Raw genomic sequence first — 22466 nt, 5'->3', positions numbered from 1 at the left:
AACAACAACCATGTAGGAAAGTTCCCTCCAATCCTAGTTTTGGTGACCTCCGTTGGAGGACCCTCCATTGGACATAGATTAAATCATTTACAATATCAAATGGGAAAGTGTCAGATCTGAGTGGGGGTTGAAGACAGATTGTTTAAGATCTGGAGTGTCCATTCTCATAAGAACATAAAAACAGCCCTACGGGTCAGACCAATGGTTCATCTGGCCCAGTAGATCATCTCTGACAGTAGCCCATGCTCGATGTTTCAGAGGGAACGTGGGAGAGATGGAAGAAACAGCCTCTTCATCCTTGCCTACACAAGGAACTTGACCAGCATAGCTATAACCAAACCATTGGGCTCAATATAGTGGTAGCTGGGGTGAAAGTTTAATGGCCTGTGATGTATAGGAGGTCAGTCTAAATGATTGAGTAGTCCCTTCTAGCCTTAAACTCAATGAATCTAGTAAAATAACATATACTGGATTAGCGCCCTATGTGGAATAATTATTCTGGAATAATTATCCATCACTTCTTCCATGGGTTTAGCTGAAATCTTTCTAAAACACCTTTGGTCTCAGAGCAGTTTAATCTGTGGCGGGACCATGGAAGAGCTAAGGGTGGCCATTATGGGTGTTGGTATTACAGTGACACCGAAAGGCCCCTGTCTGCGATTGGGCCCCCGTTGTACCATGTGCTGTGCAAACATGTAGTAGATGGGTACCCCACATAGGCCCTGAAGGGGTTAATGTGGGCCCAAGAGGCCAGTTGTGGTACCCGGCTGCACCTGATGGGAGAGCCAGGCTTAACTCATCGTGTAGCCCAGCTGGGCAGGATCAGGCAGGTTAGTATAAAGCCAGCAAGGTGAGAGCAGAAGAGGGCTGCACGGAGGGAGTTTGCAGTCACCCTCTGGGAGCAGAGAGGAGGTGAGGTGGAACAGGGGAGAGAATAAGCCCTCGGATCCCAGCCCTGAAAGAGGGGTGAACCCAGAAGAGTTATAGGGAAGAAGGCCTGGGTGGGAAGAAGCCCAGGGGAACAGCAGCAAGGAGTGGGACTGGGGAGAGCTTGGCTGCTGGCTATAGGATACCTGGGAGGTAACCCAGTGTAGAGGGTGGACCTGGGTTCCCCTACCAGCCACTGGGAAAGTGGCATAGGCCCTGGAGACTTGGAACGAAAGACTGACAGCATCCGGACATCTTGTCTGGTGGGACTTTGTTATTCTAGAAGGACTATATAGTGACCTGGCCGGAGGGCCTAGTGATGAAGAGGCTGCACCTGGAGTCACAGGGAGAGAGGGGACATGGCATGAGCAACCAACTCCAGAGCGGGTGAGAGCTAACCCCCAGCCCCGAGGAGATGCCTGTGATGAGCGGAGCCCCATTACAGGCCTCACTCAGAAGAGCTGACAACCTCGGCAAGATAGGTGAGAGGGAAATGCACTTGTTCAAGGTCATGCAGCAGCTCAGTGACAGAGTCAGGAACAGAAACCAGGTCTAGGTCCCTAATCTTGTCTTGCCTGGCCATTGACCCTTCTAGAGAAGTGGGGGTGGTGTCATATGGGGGATCTGGGGCGGCAGCCCTAAAGGATGGACTAGGGAAGTCCTGAGGGGACAGCTGGGTTCTAGGGTGGCACAGGAGATTGGTACAGATCTGAGGGGGCTTTTAGAGACCTAGGTTGGGGCAGTAGTGGAAACATGAGGGCTTCTGGGGTAGAGGTGCATGGGAGCATGGCCCTGGGACCTGGTGGAAGTAGCAGTAGGACCCCGAGCCTGATGCTGATGGAGTCATGGAGGAACCAGGGTCTAAAGACTCGCTAGAGAAGGGAACTGGGGCAGGGTATTGCAGGGAGCCATGAGCATCCATAATGCTGTGCAGGGGGAAAGTCCTTCTCTGGGATCTGAACTATGTAGCTTTCAACGTTCTAGGAGCACACAAAGAACAATGGGTATCAATCTTCCCTTTATTAAAAACCTTACTACACAGATAATTACTGCCCCTGTTGTAGGTACCCAAGCAAAGATGGAGGAACACCATAAAATGTCCAGCATTGGTGTTTTCGCACTCACATCCCTAGGGTACCATAGAGATGAGTGGACCTCTCCACAGGTAATCATCTGATGGATTCCTCCTCCCTAGTCATGCTGGGGACACCCTCTTATCCTGTGTTACGTTCACACCCATAACCCTTATGCATACTCATGAGGGTTCTGACCCCTTTCCCTTATCTGGACTGCCACACCCCATAAATGTTGAGAAGCCTCGCTATTTTCTTAGTTCCCCTTATCTTCATTAACATTGGCATCAATAAGTTCCCATGGTAACTTGCGGTCACTGCAGAATTTCCCACGATGTTACAATTGGACATCTTGTGGTATTGATGGGCACATTGTGGCATAATTTCCTGAACATCACTCATTAACGTAATTGGGGTCGGGAAGGAATTTCTCCCAGGTCAGATTGGCAGAGACCCTGGGGGGATTTTGCCTTTCTCTTGCAGGTTTAAGCTAGTGTAAATGTTGGATCCTTGTAACCTCAAGTCTTTAAATCATGATTTGAGGACTTGAGTAACTCAGCCAGAGGTTCGGGGTCTATTACAGGAGTGGGTGGGTGAGGTTCTGTGGTCTGCGATGTGCAGGAGGTCAGACTAAATGATCAGGATGGTCCCTTCTGACCTTAGAGTCTGAGTCTAACACATCTTTTATGACAGGTTTCAGAGCAGCAGCAGTGTTAGTCTGTATTCGCAAAAAGAAAAGGAGGACTTGTGGCACCTTAGAGACTAACCAATTTATTTGAGCATAAGCTTTCGTGAGCTACAGCTCACTTCATCGGATGCAACTTTACTGGAACAGGGTTACCCCTAGGTCGACTAGTCAAGTCAACTTTTTTCAGGCCTAAGGCCTGCTGTGACTTAGCTGAAATTTGACAGGCTTTTCAGCCTTACTTCACAGCCTTACCTTACTTATTTAACACACTCTTACCAATGAGATATGCTTCTCAGTTCTATACTTTTTAAATATTATCCTACATATTTCCACAATTGTACCTACAACTTAAATGTATTCATTGTACATTGATTACAGATGAATGAACCACAACAGAAAACACAATTAAATGGTTATATAAGGTGTTTAACGACAGGAAGGAGAGGGCACTTCAGATATTTTATCCAGAATTTTGGCTCTGCCAAGGGAAGATTTTTCACACTCTCTTATTTGCAGACAAAATAATCTGGGAGTTTGAAATAATTTATTTAGGATTGAAATCAAACAAACAAATAAAAAAAAAAAAAGCCAAGCAGTGATCTTTGTGCCACGATCTTCCCAAACCGTCCTAGGAGGAAATAAATACCTCTGGCTCTTCTTGACAAGGTATGAATATAGTTGAGTTCCAAATCCAATAGGTAGCGGGATCTTAGCCATGGACCACTAATCAATCAGCCACTGTTATTACATGAAGATGCTTCGCTGTTCCTATGTTCTGAATTCTGCTTGTAATAAGCCTCCCACCCCATCCACCTCCTCCCAGTCCTCCACCTGTGCATCTTTTGCGTTATGGGATATACTAGACCAGATTTCCAATTGCTCAGCACCCACAACTGGGGCTGAAGTTTCCAATAGGTGTCAGCTCTCATTTAGATACCTAAATAATGGCCAGATTTTCAAGCACCCAGCAGTTCCTGTTGTGATACCCAGGGCAGGGAGATTTTTAAAAGCTGCTGCACTCGATGCTCTGAGTCTTGCTGAAAAACCTGGCCGCAGTTTCCAAGTCCTGGCAACAATTTGGGGTAAAATTTTCAAAAGTCACTTTGGAAACGACATCCTGTTCTGTAACAGGGGCACTCAGGAGCCTGAGGTTCATTCCAAGTCAATGGGACAGGCTCAGATTTTCAAAAACGATGAGTGATTTTGAGTTGGGCTGGCTGAAAAATAAGATTTCGGTGTTGTGAAAGAGGGTGAGGTTTTGACATTTGTTTCCATGACAGTGCCACCTTTCCAACAGCCCTGTGGTTAGGACCGTCATCTGGGAGACCCAAGTTCAAATCCTAGCAGCATACAGATTTGAACTTGAGTTTCCCCCATCCCCCGTGCGTAGTATAGCCACTCCGCTACGGACTAGGTCTCTAGCTTTGACTTCAGCTTTCATCCTGGACCTGAGAAATCTTCCCGACAAAAGTTTCATCAAAACTGACGCACTTGTGGGAAAAGTTTTGGTTTTTACAAATTGGCATTTTCCTGAAGAAAACCCCAACAAACATTTAAATGCTATAGCAGTGCACCTGTGCGGTTATAGACAAGCCCATAGGCGCCTAAGGGTGGGTTTTTTGCAAGAGACTTAGGAGCTCAATGCAACCGTTGCTCCTAAATTACATGGGTGCTCTTGAAAAATCTCACCCCAATGCATTGTTTCCTCTCGGCATTAATCAGTCATGGGTGTCAGAGGGAAAGCAAGCACGCAGACTGACAAGGTTCCCAAGGAACAAAGGGTACAGTGTGCGTCCCCGGCTTTCCATGGATGCTCTGCTGTTGCCTGGAGCTGTTGCAGAAGCAGGCTCCTGGAGCTGAAATGGAAGTGACATGCTCTAGTTCAAACACAGTCTGACACTGGGGGTGTGTGTGTGTGTGGGGGGGTTCTGCTCCTTGTTCCATGCAGGGGGGGTTCGTGACTCTGATATCTTTGGGATCTTCTAAGGGTGACGAAAGTGGAGTGTTGGAATCAAATTCTCTCACATTGCCCCTCCCTTCCTCCCACCCCCAATAACCTTCCAGAGCCAGTTCTCTGGTTCGGCCCATGGGTTTACCTGGGTGGACCTTCCTAAAGCAAACGTGGCTCTGTTCCCTACTTGATTTGCTTCCTCTGTACAAAAAAAAAACCCCAAAACCTGAAGAAGGATGAGAACTTTCCTACAGCTCCCCAAACACAAGCTGATCTGTTAAACAAACCCTTCCCCATGCAAGGCAAGGAATTAGAACTGCCCCAGCGGAACACCCAGGCCAGTTCCCAGCCCCAGAGGGGCTGAAGCGCTCAACAGCTGCTACGGTTATTTCTCTGAAGCTTCCCATTGGACCAGAGGCTGGCTGGGGTAGTGCACAATTGCGGTTTAATTCTCACCTGCCTTGCTCGTTGAGTTGCCATTTGCACCTGTGCAAAGTGAGGCTGTTTCCTTTGCACAGGCTTGAAGACAGGAGAGCTGCCCTCTTCGCTACTACCAGGCGTGAACCGGAGATCTTTGGTGCAAACAGCATGGATTACTACAGCTTGCCCTAAAGAGCCAGGTTTTGTAGTTGTGGGCTGTGTGACAGACCCAGACCAGTGGGGTACAGGAGTCTGGTTTTATCGTCTGAAAGACCTTCTCTCCTTTCATGATCAAAGCAGCGTTCCAAATTTTGATCCAGATTCTCAGATTTGTTCTGGCTTCCGTCTTGGAACTTATTGATTTCAGGCTCCACATGCGCAGCTCTAGAAGGTGTCGAAGGCAAATATACCGGCCACTGGAAGAACAATTTTCTGTTCCCAGAGTGACCAGAGCAGGGGCTGCCCTAGAGCAATCAGGAACCTGCTAGAAACAATTAAGACAGGTGAGCTAATTGAGACGCCTGGAGCCAATTAAGAACATACTAGAATCGATTATGGCAGGCAGGCTAATCAGGACACCTGGTTTAAAAAGGACCTCCCATGGGTTAGAGGGGGGTGTGCTAGGAGCAAGAAGGTGTGCTGCTGGAGGACTGAGGAGTACAAGTGTGATCAGGCTTCAGAGGGAAGATCCTGCGGTGAGGATAAAGAAGGTGCTGGTGGGAGGCCATGGGGAAGTAGCCCAGGGAGTTGTAGCTGTCACACAGCTGATACAGGGAACATTGTTGACAGCTGCTATCCACAGGACCCTGGGCTAGAACCCAGAGCAGAGGGTGGGCCTGGGTTCCCCCATCCCTCCCCCAGCTCCTGATCGGACTCAGGAGGAGTTGACCTGGTTCTGTGAGAAACACCAGAAGGGAAGGTCTAATTTGGAAAGGGATCTGCTCTGTCCCCGACCCACTAGGTGGGACAACAGAGACTGCAGAGATTGTTCTCTGTTTCCCCCATGCTGGCCAGTGATGAGGTTAGCTGGGTGAACGGCAGGTTTGAGCCTCTAGCAGAAGGGGCCAAACTGAAGGTGGTCGTGAACCTCTGAGGTGAGCAAATCCACCAAAAAGCGCAGAACCCCCACAAGGTAGAGGAGGAACTTTGTCACAGCTGTGACAGATCCTCTGTGGATCATGCACATATAACACACCCTGGCTAGGGAATTACATGTACATTGTTGTTTTACTATTGTTATTTATCTGTGTTGTGAGTGCCTGGGAGTCCCAGACATAGACCAGGACCCCATTGTGCTCGGCATTGTACACACCCAGACCAAAAAGACAGTCTCTGCCCTGAAGAGCTCGCATTCAGTAAAGAACAATATAGCCCTAGTTGTCTATTGCAGCAGATTAGGTGTCCAGCCACCTGGGTGCTACACCTCGCTCTGCCCGTAGCCGACTGCTTAACCTTGGGCACGTCTCTGGGCTTCTCTCGCCCCCACCCCGCCCCTATGTCTGTTTAGACAGTGAGCGCCTGAGGGCAGAGTCTGGGGCTGTGCATCACCCAGCACAATGTGTGTTACGGTAGCCTCCAGGGCCCAACCGGGAAGAAGGTTCTGTTGTGCTGGGTGCTCTGCAAACTTCTAGTCCTAGGCAGTCCCTGTCCCCAAAGAGCCTGCAACCCAAACAGACAAGACAGACACAGGGTAGGGGGAAGGGATAGACCATCCTGTTACAATTACAGAGTGAACTGGCCCTGCATGATCCCATTGGATGTACCCCCATCTCAGATCTCCAGCTGTTGCCTGGCAGCGGGTGGAATCACACAATTCCCACCCCCAGATCAGGGGCTGAGCTGCCGTCCCCTGATACTGACTGTGGTTGCCTCTGCAGGTCTAACTTAGGCTCAGGCCCTGCAGTTCTCTTCCCTCCAGGGCAATGACTGTGGTAACCAGTGACCAAAAGGGCCTCTTGAAAGCGGAGTATCATTGCATTAGAACCAAAGCATTTCAGAGCAAACACTGTCAAACAATAAATCAGCCTGTATGCATCTCTGCCTTAGCCTGTATCTAACCATCTTCCATGTGGGATCCCTGGAAAGACTAAGGCCCGGATTCTTAAAGATATTTAGGTGCCTAACTCCGACAGAAATTTTCCCGTTAGGCGCAGATCCTTATCTCCCTATAGACTTTTTCCCAGAGCCCCTGGACAGGCCCTGGTAACTCACCCCCTTCTTTTCCCAGGCAGGCTTCTGTTTACTGTTCTCTCGATCTCTAGCCTCCCAGCCTGGCAAACCAGCTCAGTCACTTGGGCCTGGAAGCATGCCATTGTCTTGTAATTGCCCTGGGTGTTCGCTGGGAGGTTGCTTAGCTGGGACCATAATGTCGCTGTCCTGCACAGACCTCATTGAATTGGAGTATTCTAGGCATATAATAAACATTCCACCATCCCCTGGGCCATATGTCCTACTGAGCTGCAGGGTTGCCTGTTCTCACAGTTTCACATGTTGTTGTGCACTATTTGGTATTTTTCTTCAAGCCCCAGCTCCTGGAGTCATGGGATCATGGGACAAATCTCAGCTTTCATCATTTTTTTTTAAAATGTAAGTTTCTAGACCTTGTGGCTGTAGACAAAAGCTTGTAAACATTACTCCTACTGCCTCCCACAGGCAAATGAAAAGAACTCCAAACATATCATTTAAAAAAATCTTATGATTTCTGAAGCCAATCTCATAATTTTTGGTGGGCCCAATTTATGATTGTGGAACACAAAGGGATGGCAGCACTGTTCCTGATTAACTACATGCCTGCAGAGGGCAGTCCACGAGTCACGATTGCCTGTGTGATAGTGATGTGACATAGCCCAGCAGAATAAATTATGTCACTCGGATTGATACATTTAAACTAGAGATGGGTGTGGGCCTGCCTGGTCTCATCAAAACAGGGTATTGTCCACTGACCACACTCAAACCTCTGTGCTCTGAACAGCCTTTCCAACCACCTCGCCGGGATTTAGGGTCTATTCCCCCGCCCCCTTGGCATTTTAAGAAGGGCATGATCCCGCATGTTCTAATCCCTGCCCCGGCGTCAGTTCAGTGCAAACCTCACAATCCTGGCAAAGGTCACCATGAGAAGTGAGGGGCCCAAGGAATGAAGGGGAGTGGGGGAAGGAGACTGAAGTGTATTAGTTGTGGGATAGGGGGGACACTCATGCTTTTCACATTGTTTATTCTTTCCGTCCCGGTGGAATGTTCAGGTTATTTTCAGTCTGAATTCTCTTGCCTTGGGTCGGGGGAAGGCAGGTTACTGCCTGGGCTTTGCAGTCTCTCCAGTGAACTCCAGGCCAGCAGCTCAATGGGCCTCTTTGTTCAGAGCTACCTCTTCCAAAGACTTGCCTTTTCATACCCCACCTCCCGGAGGGGACGGGGGGTTGGGATCCTTGCTGTCCACAGACTGAATGAAAATAATATCCCCTGTCTGTCCTGTGCAGCAGCCACACAGAGCCCTAGCCGAGTTGCATTAACCAGTCAGGCGCAGCTGTTCTTATTTAATTCAATCAACCGGAGACTTATTTTACATCAGTAAAAAAGCAAAATTAAAAAATGACAGTGTCCCCCTTTGCAAAAAGCCAGAGCCAGCTGAGTAAGAGAAAAGACTGACGCTTTGCAAATACACTCAGCAAAAAACCCCAAACCTTCCCGACCCACTAACTGTTTATAGATGGACATTCGGAAAATGTCAAGCCAGATCCCTGGCTGATGTGAGCTGGTCATAGCCAATGGGCCACTTCCCCAGCTGATGCAAATCTGCATTGTCCCATTAACTTCCTTGCACCTCAATGGAGTGATGCTGATTTACACCAGCTAGGGATTTGGCTCCATATTTCCAATGGACTTCTCCTGTAAATGACCAACTTGCAGCTCCTGCCCCAGCAGTACAGGGAATCAAATACAGCCTGGGCTGTATTTGATTCCCTGTACCTATATCAACAGCTTTCCTGTAACAAATCTAAGGTTTCCCATTGCCAAATAATATTCCCTCTGCTGCTTTACAGAGCAGAGAAAAATCAACTAATAAAGCCCCCAACCAAGGCTGCTCTACAAACAGCCCTGGGTGCAGGGAAGAGGGTGGGGGCGGTGTTTAATTCCATTGGTTTTACTGCAGCATTTCTTTCTGCATTACGCAAGCACGGAGAATAATGGGCTAATTCAGCAGTAAAAATCCTGTCCAAACTGAGTGGCAACAGCCATATCCAGCACCCAAGCTGTGGAGGTGCCATGTACATGTCCAGAAAGCACTCGTCAGTCAGGAGTTATACCCATTGGACTGGCTCCATCTTTTCTCCATGGGGCTTCCTGAACTGGCACCTCCTGGCCCTTGACGGCATCAGGGGTCGCTGTGCGACTCTCAGGAATGCCAGCACCTCCATCCTCTGAGGCCGTTTGAGTTTATTCTGTGATTTTTTTCACAATGTACCATGCAGCTGCGCTCCAGCTTCGTGGCTGGCTCTGGAGGACCTGAGAATAAATATAACCGGGGCTTCCTTTGAAGGTGGGACTTTTTCCCCAGCTCGAAGTACAGGCGTGGGCTGGTTGGTGAGCAAGATGGAGCGGGGACTAAGGTAGTTGGGACCCTAACAACATGAGGGCAAGGGGCTCACTGGTATCAGGTAGTGAGTTTCAGCCTGATGAGTTCAGTGTTGCCCCAACTCATTAAGGTCATAACCTGTATCTAAAAAAGTGGCATGTAAGACATCATTGGAAAATGAACACCTCACTGATCACTAATATTCTTGCATGATGTGTGCACAAGTTATGAATATGTGCTGGAATTATGTTTTTAATGAGTTCTTAATGCATCAAGAAAGGGATAGATAAGACAGAAAATATCATATGGCCTCTACATAAATCCATGGTACGCCCACACCTTGAATACTGTGTGCAGATGTGGTTGCCCCATCTCAAAAAAAGATATATTGGAATTGGAAAAGGTTCAGAAAAGGGCAACAAAAATGATTAGGGGTATGGAACGGCTTCCGTATGAGGAGAGATGAATAAGACTGGGACTTTTCAGCTTGGAAAAGAGGTGACTAAGTGGGGATAGGATAGAGGACTATAAAATCATGAGTGTTATAGAGAAAGTAAATAAGGAAGTGTTGTTTACTCCTTCCCATAATACAAGAACAAGGGGTCACCAAATGAAATTAATAGGTAGCAGGTTTAAAACAAACACAAGAAAGTATTTTTTCACACAACGCACTGTCAACCTCTGGAACTCCTTGCCAGAGGGTGTTGTGAAGGCCAATACTATAACGGGGTTCAAAAGGGAGCTAGACAGATTCATGGAGGATAGGTACATCCATGGCTATTAGCCAGGATGGGCAGGAATGGTGTCCCTAGCCACTGTTTGCCAGAAGCTGGGAGTGGGTGACAGGGCATGGATCACTTGATGATAACCTGTCTGTTCATTCTCTTTGAGGCATCTGCCATTGGCCACTGTCAGAGGACAGGACACTGGGCTTGATGGACCTTTGGTCTGACCCAGTGTGGCCATTCTTATGTTTGGCAAGCAATGCATACAGTGGTGCTGGAACAGTTTTTATAGTGGGGGAGCTGCACCCTCCTCGCCACTGTCTGCAACCCCTGCCGCCCCCTAGAGCTGGGGCTGGGAGCAGGGCCATGGATCCAGGATGGGGGGATGTGGACAAGGATAAGGGAGGCTGAGGCTGGGGCCACATCTGGGGGCAGGAGCAGAGCCCTGGGCATGGGGCTGGCAGCTGGGACCCCAGGTGTGGGGCCAGGAGCAGAGCCCGCTGTAAAACCTGGGGGTGCTGCAGCACCCTCCCCACAACCCTAGTTCTCACGCCTGTGAATGCATAAACCCAGTCTGCCCTAGACAAAGGAATGTGTGTTTGTTTGGCTGTCCAGCCTGGTTGTCAGGCAGAGACAATGAAGGGCCATTTACATATAAGGTGATCAAAGCTATCAAGTGGGGGAGAAAACAGCTTCACCCTAGCAAGAGAGAGAAACTTTGTCTGGGCTATAATGAACTGATTGTATACAATGTTCCTGTGTTGTGAAAGTGTATCAAGCAGGGGCTTCTCTGAAAGCTAATGACACACTGGTGGTTAATATCATTATAAAATGGCTGTGTTAACGCTATATGAGGAAATATGGATACTTAATGAGATTATGCTTTAAAGCCTGTGACCAAACGCCGGGAGAAACAGGTTTTCTCCCAAACTACCTACCTGTCTCCAACGGTGGGACCAAAGCCAACGGAAGCTCCATTCAGCAGAGGGATTGGAAGTCCATGGGCAGGAAGGAATAGCATCTTGTGTCTGGTGGGAGCACAACAATAAGTTTGGGATGATATCAAGACCGAGGAGACGCCATCGCTGGACAGATGCAAGGGGCAAGACGTCTTGCATGCTGGGAAAGATGGGTCCTTCAGCCACAGAAGCTGAAGTCTCTGGGAATAGAAGTTTGGTAAACAATGACCGTAGCTTGCTAAGTTAGGTCTTAGCCATTGGAAGCATATTTTTTCTTTTGTTTGTTTGTAACGTTTTCTAACTGTATCCTTCCACGTGGTATCACTTCAGCCATGTCCTTTTGTTAATGAACTTGTTTTATTTTTACAATAAACCAACTCAGCGGCGTGCTTGAAGGGCAGGGTGTATTTACCCCAGTTACGTTAATAAGCTGTCGTGTGCTTTTGTCTCTTTAAAGAAGAAAACGGACCTTATTGTTCCTCTGAGTGTTCCAGGAGAGGGATAGACACTTCAGAGCAGACGGTTTGGGGGACACGTAGGACTGGGCGTGTGTTGGGGTCACCTTGGCAAGTCGTAACCAAGGAGCAGTGGGTAGCAGGGCAGGGTTGTGTTGTAGGCGGCTGCAGCACTGAACCATGGCTGCGTGGTACACATTCGGGATACTGCACGCTCGTCTGCTGGCTGGAAGCATCCACACAAGACAATGACAACAGCAGCAGAGCATTTTGAGGCACTCCAATGTACAGGGCAGGCGGTGACACAACCCCTCGCTGGTCTGGATTGCGCCCCAGAACATCACAATAGTCTCAGAACAGACTGGCACCTCTCCGTGGGGCTTTTGCAGGAAGTGCTAATACAGGGTCAGATTCTGCTACCCTTTGGAATTGACGAACTGAGACCAAATGAATTTGGGTCAATCAGAATGTTTTGTTTCAAGCCATTTCATGGTGGTTTTGATCTTTTATTTTTAAATTTGTTTGATCATTTTTAGGTATAAATCAAGTAAAATTTCTAAAAGAAAAGCAATTTTGACCCCAAAAATGGAAATCTTTTTGTTTCAATAATATCACATTTTGACTGTTTTTTCCACCCCTGTGTATTTTCGAGTCAGAAAATTTCATTGAATCTGATTCTTTCCCTCAAACGACTCTGGCTTTTTGATCCATTGGTGACTGGCTGACTCAAGGGAAGTAACGCACCGTAGACTGGCTTGAGCAAATTCTGGAGGGTGAAGGCCCCCACAGAGCCCAATGAGGGCTTCTCTAAAAGCAAGATATAGCATGGCAAGCTAGAGTGTGAATCTCTGGTGCACCAGCTTGCCACACAGTATCGTGCCATGTGGATCCTGCTACAGCATAATGAAAGTTGCAAAGTGTGGCTTACCCTACTGCAATTGGGTACCTGTTAGTTCATGCCAGCAGCGTCCAATGGAGGGGTTAAAGAGTAGCACACTATTGCACATTGCAATTCACCCCCCTGTAGTCTGAACTGTGGGGCCATGTAGACATAGCCTGAGACAACTCATGGAATAAGCCAAGGCTCAGTGACTGGCATTTTCAAAAGATTTCTGATGCCCAATTCCCACAGGATTTCAATAGATTTGGTCACCCAACTGCCTTTGGCTCCTCTTGAAAATCCTATTCGGTGTCCCATAGACATGAATTTCTTTCAGTCACGAGGTTGACATCTCTCCCTGTATTTCTTAAAGCCCCAGCTGCTGGACTCAGCTGATTGCATGAGAATCTCTGCTTTCATTTTCTTTTAAAGAAAGTTTCTAGCCCTGAAAGTTGCAGAGAAAAGCTTGGAAATTTGAACCCTTAAAGGCGTCCAAGCCAGCAGGCAAATAAAAAGACCCAAAGTGGAGCATGTTTAAAATCTCACAATTGTTAAACCCATCTCATGATCTGGGGGGCTTTTGGTGTTTGAACCTCTGAGGATGGCAGTAAATGTGCAGTTGGGAATTGCATGTAGATCCTATTGCCACTGCAATCCCTCCATTTCTACAGGGCCCTCATTTCCAGAGCTAGCACCATTTATCAGGTTTCAGAGTAGCAGCCGTGTTAGTCTGTATTCGCAAAAAGAAAAGGAGGACTTGTGGCACCTTAGAGACTAACCAATTTATTTGAGCATCAGCTTTCGTGAGCTACTGCTCCCAGTTGTAGCTGCAGCTGCATCCGCTGAAGTGAGCTGTAGCTCACGAAAGCTTATGCTCAAATAAATTGGTTAGTCTCTAAGGTGCCACAAGTCCTCCTTTTCTTTTCACCATTTATCAATTTTCCAAAGCAAAAGTGGCCAAGACTGGGTTAAATTAGGTCCTGCCGGATACCCACCTTGGAGGATCGGAGGGGAGGAGGAAGAGGAGGAGGGAGGAGAGCCACATAAATTGCAAGGGTGAGCCAACCATCTTTCCAGAACCTGTTGCATCTGAGCCAAGTTCAGCCCTAGTGTAAAGCCATTGGCTTGAATGGAGAGAAATCCATGGCTAGTTTGACCCCCCCCTTGACCCTGAGGTGCTGGGTTACAAAAATCAAAGAGTGAGCCAATGAAATTGCCCTTTTGTGACCACATGACCCCCTTGTTTGAATATTTTCCCCCCACCCCCAAGGAAACTGACAAAATCAACAGCACCTTAGTGAAATAATTAGGAAGCTTATGAAAGGTCAGAAAGTCAGCAAGCATCTGGTGGCAGATTTGTAAGGAGCCCGGAGGAAAAGCTCAACGTCCGTATGAATTGTGATGATGGAGCAAGGCTGGAAGGGGGAAGAACGCAGCTGACCTAAGAGATGGGCCATATCTGGGTCTGGATCTGAATCTGCCCATGGTCAAAGGGAGCGTGAGCGAGCACGGGCCTGTTTTGCAGCTAGGGTTGACCTAACCAGGTTAAAATACGGTCTCTGCAGTGCGGCGTTCTGACTAGCTTTGTAGCCGTTCTGCTCGGCCCACAAGCCAACAGCTCTCCGGAACTGTAAGAGGTGACTTTTCTCAGTGTAGCATTCGCTGACAATGTGACAGCTTCTACAATCCAAGCTTTTGGGAAACAGTGGACCAGATCCTCTGCTGGTGTAGAGTGGTAGCTCCAAGGACTTCAACTGCATCACAGAGATATAAACCAGCTGCAGATCTGGCCCCGTATGATTAATCACTGGGGCAGGTCCCTAGCTAGTACGAACGGGGACAGGTCCATTGAAGTCAATGGGCAAATTCCTCCTCCTCCCCCCCTCCCCCCCCAGCAGGTGCAAATGGGATGAGTTCCACTGAAATCAACGAGCCAGCGCGCCAGCTGGTGCAAATGGATGTAGCCAGCTGGTGTGAATCAGTATTACTCCATTGGAGTCAATGGAGCAATGCTGATATGCACCCACTGAGGCGCTGATCGGTGTAACTCTCTTAATTTCAAGGGAGTTACACCAACATAGAACTGGAGTAATGCAAGGGGTGAGTCGGACTCCCTGCATGCAAGGAAAATCCAGTTGCGAACACAGAACATGAGCAATGGATCCGCTGTTGCAGGAAGCGCGGAAGTACTTTCATCAGCCCGCTATTGTCCAGTGTGTCACTTTGTTCCTTGCTGTGCCTGATCCACACTATGAATCTGTTACAGCTCCCTGTTATAGGTCCTGGACCTTTAGTGCAAGCTGGAGAGGCCCAGACTTTTAGTTCTGGATTCCCCAGCTGAGACCAGGGCCTCACGCGTGAACACATAGTGAGAGCCAGTCCCTGCCCAAACAGCTTGGGTGCTTACGGGGATGGATAGATGGAGGGGTGTGTACACCAAGGGATATATAAATAGACAAAGGAAGAGACTTGCTCAATGTGAGTAGCAGACCTGGGATTCAAACCTATGTCTCCCAGTCCAGTGCCCTGTCCGGTAGGCCACACTGCTGCAGAAAATAATGTTGAAATGTAAATCACAGCGACTTAGTTTCCACTCCTGTGGCCCTGGAGATGATTGCATCGCTGGGCAGCCTAACGGGCTATTTCTCGCTCCATTTCCTCATTGTATACTGCTTGCTCAGAAGCACGCTCCGCTGATCCAGAGGCACATTCCATTCTGCTGCTGAAGTAATATTGGAATGGGATTTCTTAGAGCTGAGTTTTTCCTAGTGCCTGTATTTACGGAGCCACGCCGGTCCCTCCACGGCTGGGGTCGCGAGACACTTTCCATTAGAAGCTCGCTTTTTTAACAAGGCTCCTTTCTGCCTGGCATTTCTCAGGCTTGCCTTTTAGGCCGGAGGAAATGTTTCTGGGGAAAGTCTGAGGTTAATTGAACATGCCATGTTGGACTGACATGGCTTTGGGGAGAAAAATGTCTGGATTTTTCACTTGTTGAAAAGCTTCACACACACCCAGAACTGAAAAACATCTTGGGCTAATGATTTATCATTTGTTCAGCACGTTACTCTTCAGGGAGAATCAGTGCATGGCGCTATTTTTATTAATGTTCTTTAGAAAGTGATTGGATTTTCCTGGGGGTGCGGGGAAGGTGTCAAATATAGGAACTCTGGATTTTGTGTAAGGTCGTTAAGGAAAAGCATAATATCCAGAAAGATATTGTGGAAATGAGAACACAGATAGATAGATGTGTAGGGGGATGGATAGATGAAGGGGTGTGTATGGGGTGCGATAGACAGTATATGGAGTGGTGTGTTTGGGGATGGATGGATAGATAGATCCTCCCTTTGTCTAGTCTGGGTTTTTATATGGTGCCGGTTACCATGGAGTCAGAGATGGTTATATGGAGGGCTGTGATTGGGAATGGGTGGATGGATGGGTGCATGTATGGCGATGGGTGGTTGGATGGATGGATGGAGGAGTGTGCATGGGGATGGGTGGTTGGATGGATGATGGCTGGACGGGTGTGTGTATGGGGATGGATAGACAGAGCCTCCCTTTCTCTAGTCTGGGTGTTTAGATGGTTCCAATTGCCATGGTATCTAGGTGCCGGCCCTGGGCTGCAGTTCTTGTCATTGGAGGGGCAGAGAGATGTTTGGTGGCTACTGGAGGGTGATCACATGTCTGAGCAAGCTGCAGGGGGATGCAGTCGGCTCTTTCCTCACTGTGATGCAGGCCTCTCTCTCCTGACCACCGGAGAATGGGGTTCCCCAGGATGTGCTTTTCAGAAGGCCATGTTGGGAATTGTCAGCACAGGCCCCTTCCTTCCCTCACTGGGCTCCTGAGATGGTGATGTGGGAGCATGGGGCCACTTTATGGGGTTCCCTGCTCTTCCAAACTCTCTGCTACATCAACTCCAACTCCAGCCACAGGTCCCAATGTGTGGAGTCCTCGGAGAGCATAAGGTCTTACCCCGTACGGGGAGAGGCCGCATAGTGTAGCGACTAGCGCAGGGGTTTATCTCTGGCTCTGCCACTGGCCTGCTATATGACCTTGGGCAAGTTACTGCCACTTCCTGTGACTCTGTTTATTTAGACTGCGTGATCTCCTGGGCAGGGACTGTTTTTCACTAAGTGTACGTCCTGAGCCTGGCAAAATGGGGCTCTGATCTCAGTAATAGAACTCATAGCGATTATACAAGAGATTATTAACTCAGGGACCGACCCATTGATAGACAATCGGATTAATAGATTCATAAATTTTAGGGCCAGAAGGGATCATTATATCATCTATTCTAGTCTGACCTTTTGCATCACATGCGGCTTGTGAATTTCATCCAGTTACCCCTATATTGAGTCCAATAGCTTGTGTTTGACTAAATTACTGCTAGCAGCCAGACTGCTTGTTTCCTTGATTCCCCGAGTATCAGAGACCTGGAGGAATAAAGGATGGGAAATTTTGCCAACAGAAACACCCAACAGACAGCCTTTGACCACGATCAAGTGGATTTGCTAATGTCTGGCTACCATTTGGGGGTATTAGAACAAAATAAAGACAAAGCTAATGAACGGGGTCGACTGAACACCGATGGGTCTTTCGATAGAGGCTTGTTAACAATGGCACGGCGTGTTCGCGTACGTTAATAGTGATACAATAAACAGTTACAGAACGGCAGCTGTCCAATCCACGGGTGCCCCTATAGCAGGACAAGAGAACCCGTGAAATGCTGCCTCTCCTGACAATAGTTGAGAGCATGTTTCCGGCTCTTCCTTTTTGGGGGACGCCGTGGCCCATCCTGTGAATCTTGAGGGCCCCTTCGCACTGCGTCGGCCTGCAGGTGCCTGCTTTACACGCCTCTTTTTTTAAATTTCAGAAGGAATTTGCAGATGCCCCACTGGTTGTCAAAACGCTTGAACCTGTCAGTCAGCCGGAGGGCCCGTTCCCTGCCCTCTGTGCACGAGAGCTCAACCCAGGTGGGCTTTTATTATGGAGCTCACTGAAACCAGTTCGTGCTCCGTGGACAGATCGTGGTCTTGAGTCTGTTGTCACGTGGGGGCAAAGCAGGATAATGCAGCGGACATTAATAGGCCAGGGCCTCAGCTGGTGTAAATCACTGTAGCTCCATCAGTGATTTACACTAGTTTGGGATCTGGCCTATTGAATGCAATGGGGCTATGGCCAAGTCACACCAGCTGGGGGAACTGGCATAATGGAGTTGCGCAGGGATAAACCTGGTGTAAGAGAAGACTCAGGCCCATTGTGCCAAATTTTTGCCCTCTATGCCGATGTAAATGAGGAGTAACTCTACTGGACCAAATCCTCACTTGGTGTATATTGGTCATAGCTCTGAGGAAGTCAGTGGGCCAGAGACCCAGATGGTGTAAATCACCAGCGTGCCACTGAAATCAATAAGGCAGGTTCCTGGCTGGTGGAAACTGGCCTGGCTGTGCCCAAGCATGGCTTCACTGTAATCAGTGGGGTCAGATTCCCCAGCTGGCGTAAACTGGGATTCAGCAGCGCTGTTTAGGGGGGATTTGATAGCTGCTTTCAACTACCTGAAAGGGGGTTCCAAAGAGGATGGATCTCGGCTGTTCTCAGTGGTAGCGGATGACAGAACGAGGAGTAATGGTCTCAAGTTGCAGTGGGGGAGGTTTAGGTTGGATACTAGGAAAAAACTTTTTCACTAGGAGGCTGGTGAAACACTGGAATGCGTTACCTAGGGAGGTGGTGGAATCTCCTTCCTTAGGAGTGTTTAAGGTCAGGCTTGACAAAGCCCTGGCTGGGATGATTTAGTTGGGGACTGGTCCTGCTTTGAGCAGGCGGTTGGACTAGATGACCTCCGGAGGTCCCTTCCAACCCTGATATTCTATGATTCTATGATTGTGATTCCCACCAGTCAGCATCACCAGGGCTCCTCTGGAGTCCACGGGGCCAGATCTTCAGCTGGTGTAAATTAGTGAGACCCCTCTCTGCTGGAGTGGTGTCGTCCGTTGACTTCACTGGCCCTGTGCCGGTTTACATGAGCCAAGGAGCTGGCCCGAGATGCCGAGGAACAGTATCCTGTGTTATCCAGCCTGAGTTTCCCATTCAAAGCGCCATTGGGCTGCGACCAGCAGGGCTGGACCTTCTAAGAGTTAACGGGCAGCAGGGCTCCCAAGAGGGAAGCCTGGTTTGATGTCATTTCTTCCATTGTCCCCATCTCAAATTCCAGCGTGGGTATGTAATGTGCCTTTTAACACTCCTGAAAGCAGCATTTCTGTGCCTCTCAACCAACTGGGGCTGATTCCTGGTCTAGATCTTCCCCTGCCACCAGGGGAAGGTGGACAGTGGTTTGGTTGGCTACAAAAAGCTGCTTCTTTCCCCTCCGAGACGATGTGTTGGTTTTTTCCCCCGGCAGGTTATTTTTGCCGCAGACCAAGGCGCACTCCCATTTAAAACATCAATACATCAGCCCAACGGCCTTTTAAAACCATTCCCCCTGCCCACCCTCCCCTTCCTAGGAGTGAGAGCGGCACTGGTCATTAGCAAGCCCTGAAATAAGCCCATTGTTTGGACGGACAAAGCCTGGTGCTGACATCGGGGCTGGCGAAGAGCCAGCTGCACTGACCGATGCCCTCGGGGAGGCGGGGGAATTTGGGTTTGAAGGCAAGATCCCTTCCCCGCCCCCACCCTGCCCCATCTCCCATGCCATTGCGCTGAGCAGGTGCAGGGTCGATCTGGGTGGCATGACGGTGGAACTGGAAGCCGCTGGTCTCAGCACAATGAGCAAAGGCGCATTGTCGTGGGCAGCAAGGGTCAAGGAACTTGGGCGATGCCCAGCCACGTGCTGGGATCTGCTGCTGGATGTCGCAGAGAGGCTGGGCCAGCCTTTGTGTGATAGGCAGCAACTTGTAGAGAGATCCTGGGCCGTCCATCAAGCCTGTTCTCTTTTTAGAGCTCCCCTGTACTTTGCTGCAGGAAGGGGAGGCGTTGGCTGACAAAGGGCAGCTTGTATGAGCATGTGTGTGAGAGACAGAGAGAGAGAAAGGGATCCGTACGTAATAAACTGGTGGCAGTTTGGCCATGTTAGGGCTATGGGAACTGTGTTTCGTTAGGAGACAGGCAGAATGGGAGGGGAGATTGTGTTTCAGGAGGTGAGGAGGGTACACACAGGGGGAGGGAGGAGGGGACTATTTAGGTCCCCCCCCAAAAAAATTGGGATTTTCTTTTCAGTGGAAAAAGAGGAATTTGTTGTGGGTTTTTTTTGGTTGATTCTGTAATCACGTCACTCAAAACTGGCTCAACCTGTCCCCCAAAATGTCACCTGTGAACTCAGACCAAGCACATCAGCTCTCAGCCCACGGGGACATCTCAGGCAAGCAATGAAAAATAGTGGCTCGTGATAGAAATCTCTTTGTTGCATAAACGATCAAGGAGGTTTGTTTGTTTTTTTTTGGGGGGGGGGGGGGCAGAACACCATAGAATCATAGAAGATCAGGGTTGGAAGAGACCTCAGGAGGTCACCTAGTCCCACCCCCTGCTCAAAGCAGGACCAACCCCAACCGCCAAATTTACCCCTGCTTGTCGGTGTATGGCCTAGAAGATTTTGGGACTGTTTCAGACTTTCAGACTAGCCCCCTGATTACATGTGATGGGCTCAAAATAATAATAATTAATAATACATTAATAATAATTAATAAAAAATAACGATAAGTAGCTGGTTGAATATTTTTTTTGACAAAAAATGGCATTTCAGCCAAAATAAAATGTTTCATTTTGGTTGCAATGTTAAAACCAGAAACTAAAACCTGGAAAAAACAAACAGATTTTATTTCTCATCAAAAAAACTGGGGGGGAAAGTTTGGGAAAAAAACCGAACAAACAGGATCTTTGGTTGCGTTTCTACTGGGGGGACCTGGCAACCTCCATAATTTAGATGTTCTTTGTCTTGTCATTTTTCAACCAGCTCCACAACTAATAATAATGCTCTGCCTATAGAACAGCTGCATTTCATCTTTGGATCTCAAAGCACTTTAGACAGGATGGCTGTATCATTAGTCCCATTTTACAGATGGGGAAAACTAAAGCACAGAGAGGTGCCCAAGGTTACCCAGCAGCCCAGTGCAGAGCCAGGCATCCTGAGTCCTACATCAGTGGCCCAGCCACTCAACTATAACAGCAATCAGGATTTAAATGGAGCTTTCTGTGTTAAAACACTGAACAGACATTAAGTCCCTACGCATTTAACGCCACCTTTACACATTGCTCTGTCTTCACGTTAGAGAAGGCAGGTCAGAGAAATGGGCTTTGCACTTGGAGTGGAAGGTACGGTGGTTTGTGATGGTCCTTAAGTTCCTGGGGGAAGTCATTCAGCAGTCTCAGACCAGCCCTGAGGACACTCTGTCTGCAGCACAGATGAGCTTGACCCTCATTGGAGAGAGTTCCCATGTGCCCGAGGAGCGGGATTGTTAACCATGGTCTTCATCCTGGAACGTCAGTTAGATCCTAAATGCCGTATGTGCCAGCACACTAAAATCTGCAGATGTTTGCACTGGCAGAGGAATTTGTTTTGTATCGCAAGGATCTTAGTTTGTGTTTCTTCTGGTGCTATCTGGCCACCCCTATAATTTAAACGGCCTTTCTCCGTTCTTATATCAGAAAGTGCTGGTATGGTTTCCCCTCTGTGATGTTGGAGTTATGAGCCGCAAGGACTTTTGTTGCTCAGCTCCTTTTGTCATCAGGACAACCCAAGGCATTGGCAACATTTGCAAGTAACCAGGCTACAGTGAATATAGCTGGTGGGGACATGGGCCCAGATCCTTAAAGCTATTTAGGTACCTGATTCCCATTGATGTCAAAGAGTTAGGCACCTATATATCTTTGCGGATCTGGGCTATGATGTCTTGAGGAGGAACTGGTTCTTTTAACACCTGATGATGTTATTTATCCAGAACAATGGTTCGTCCCCAGCTGAAAGTTCATATTTCCTAAGGGTCAAACCCAGTTTTCACTCAGGTACATTTCCTCTGAGCATGGACTGAGTGAGAACAAAGTAAAACTTGGCCCTGCAGATATAAAGTCCCATCTCCTAAGTAATTTCATAGTAGTTTCACGATCCATTTAATGTGCAGTCAGTGGGGCCAGATTCCAAGCTGGTGTAAATCAGCCACAGCTCCACTGGAGTCAATAGGGCCAGATCCTCTGCTGGCGTAAATGAGCCTGGTGGATTTGGTCGACTGGGGCAGGAAATTGGTTAATCTGAGCTATTTTCATGCTAGTGCTAACATCCCCTCAGACTTTACTGTGCAATCTCTAAGACAGGAACTTGGTACACAAGTAGTAAGGTGGATAACTGGCTAGCAGAGGCGAGAACAGCTCCTGCTCCCAAGACACCTCAAAAGCAGGATCCATGGGTTCATTAGGTCCCAGAGAGCCAGATATCCAAGCTATCAGGTCCTGCAGTCAGGAACTGAGCACCCAGCTCAATGTGTTGTGTTCTTCTGAAAATCCAGCTGCTGACTTTGGTGTCTAAACAGATGCTGAGTTTTTTGAAATATTCTGTGTATCAAAAGAGTGGATCCTAAAGCCTCTTCTAATAGCTGCTGTGGCTTAAGGGGATTTACTGGTGCAGATGTGTTGGGGGTACATTTTTCTCAGGTCAAGGAACGACCAAAGCTCTTTTTACCATGGTCTCTTATGACCACACTCATGGTGATGGGAGATGGTGAATCTCTTTCCAATTTGCATCACAGCCAAAGAGGGTTGAAAGCTCCCACAATGCGCTTGGGGCCAGAGCCTCTGTGGGTACAAATCACATAGCTTCAGTGAGTTCAGAATATCTC

Source organism: Natator depressus, chromosome 20, assembly GCF_965152275.1.
Source record: "Natator depressus isolate rNatDep1 chromosome 20, rNatDep2.hap1, whole genome shotgun sequence".
Taxonomy (NCBI): domain Eukaryota; kingdom Metazoa; phylum Chordata; order Testudines; family Cheloniidae; genus Natator; species Natator depressus.
The sequence above is the reverse complement of the archived record's forward strand: the minus strand, read 5'-3'. Positions refer to the sequence as shown.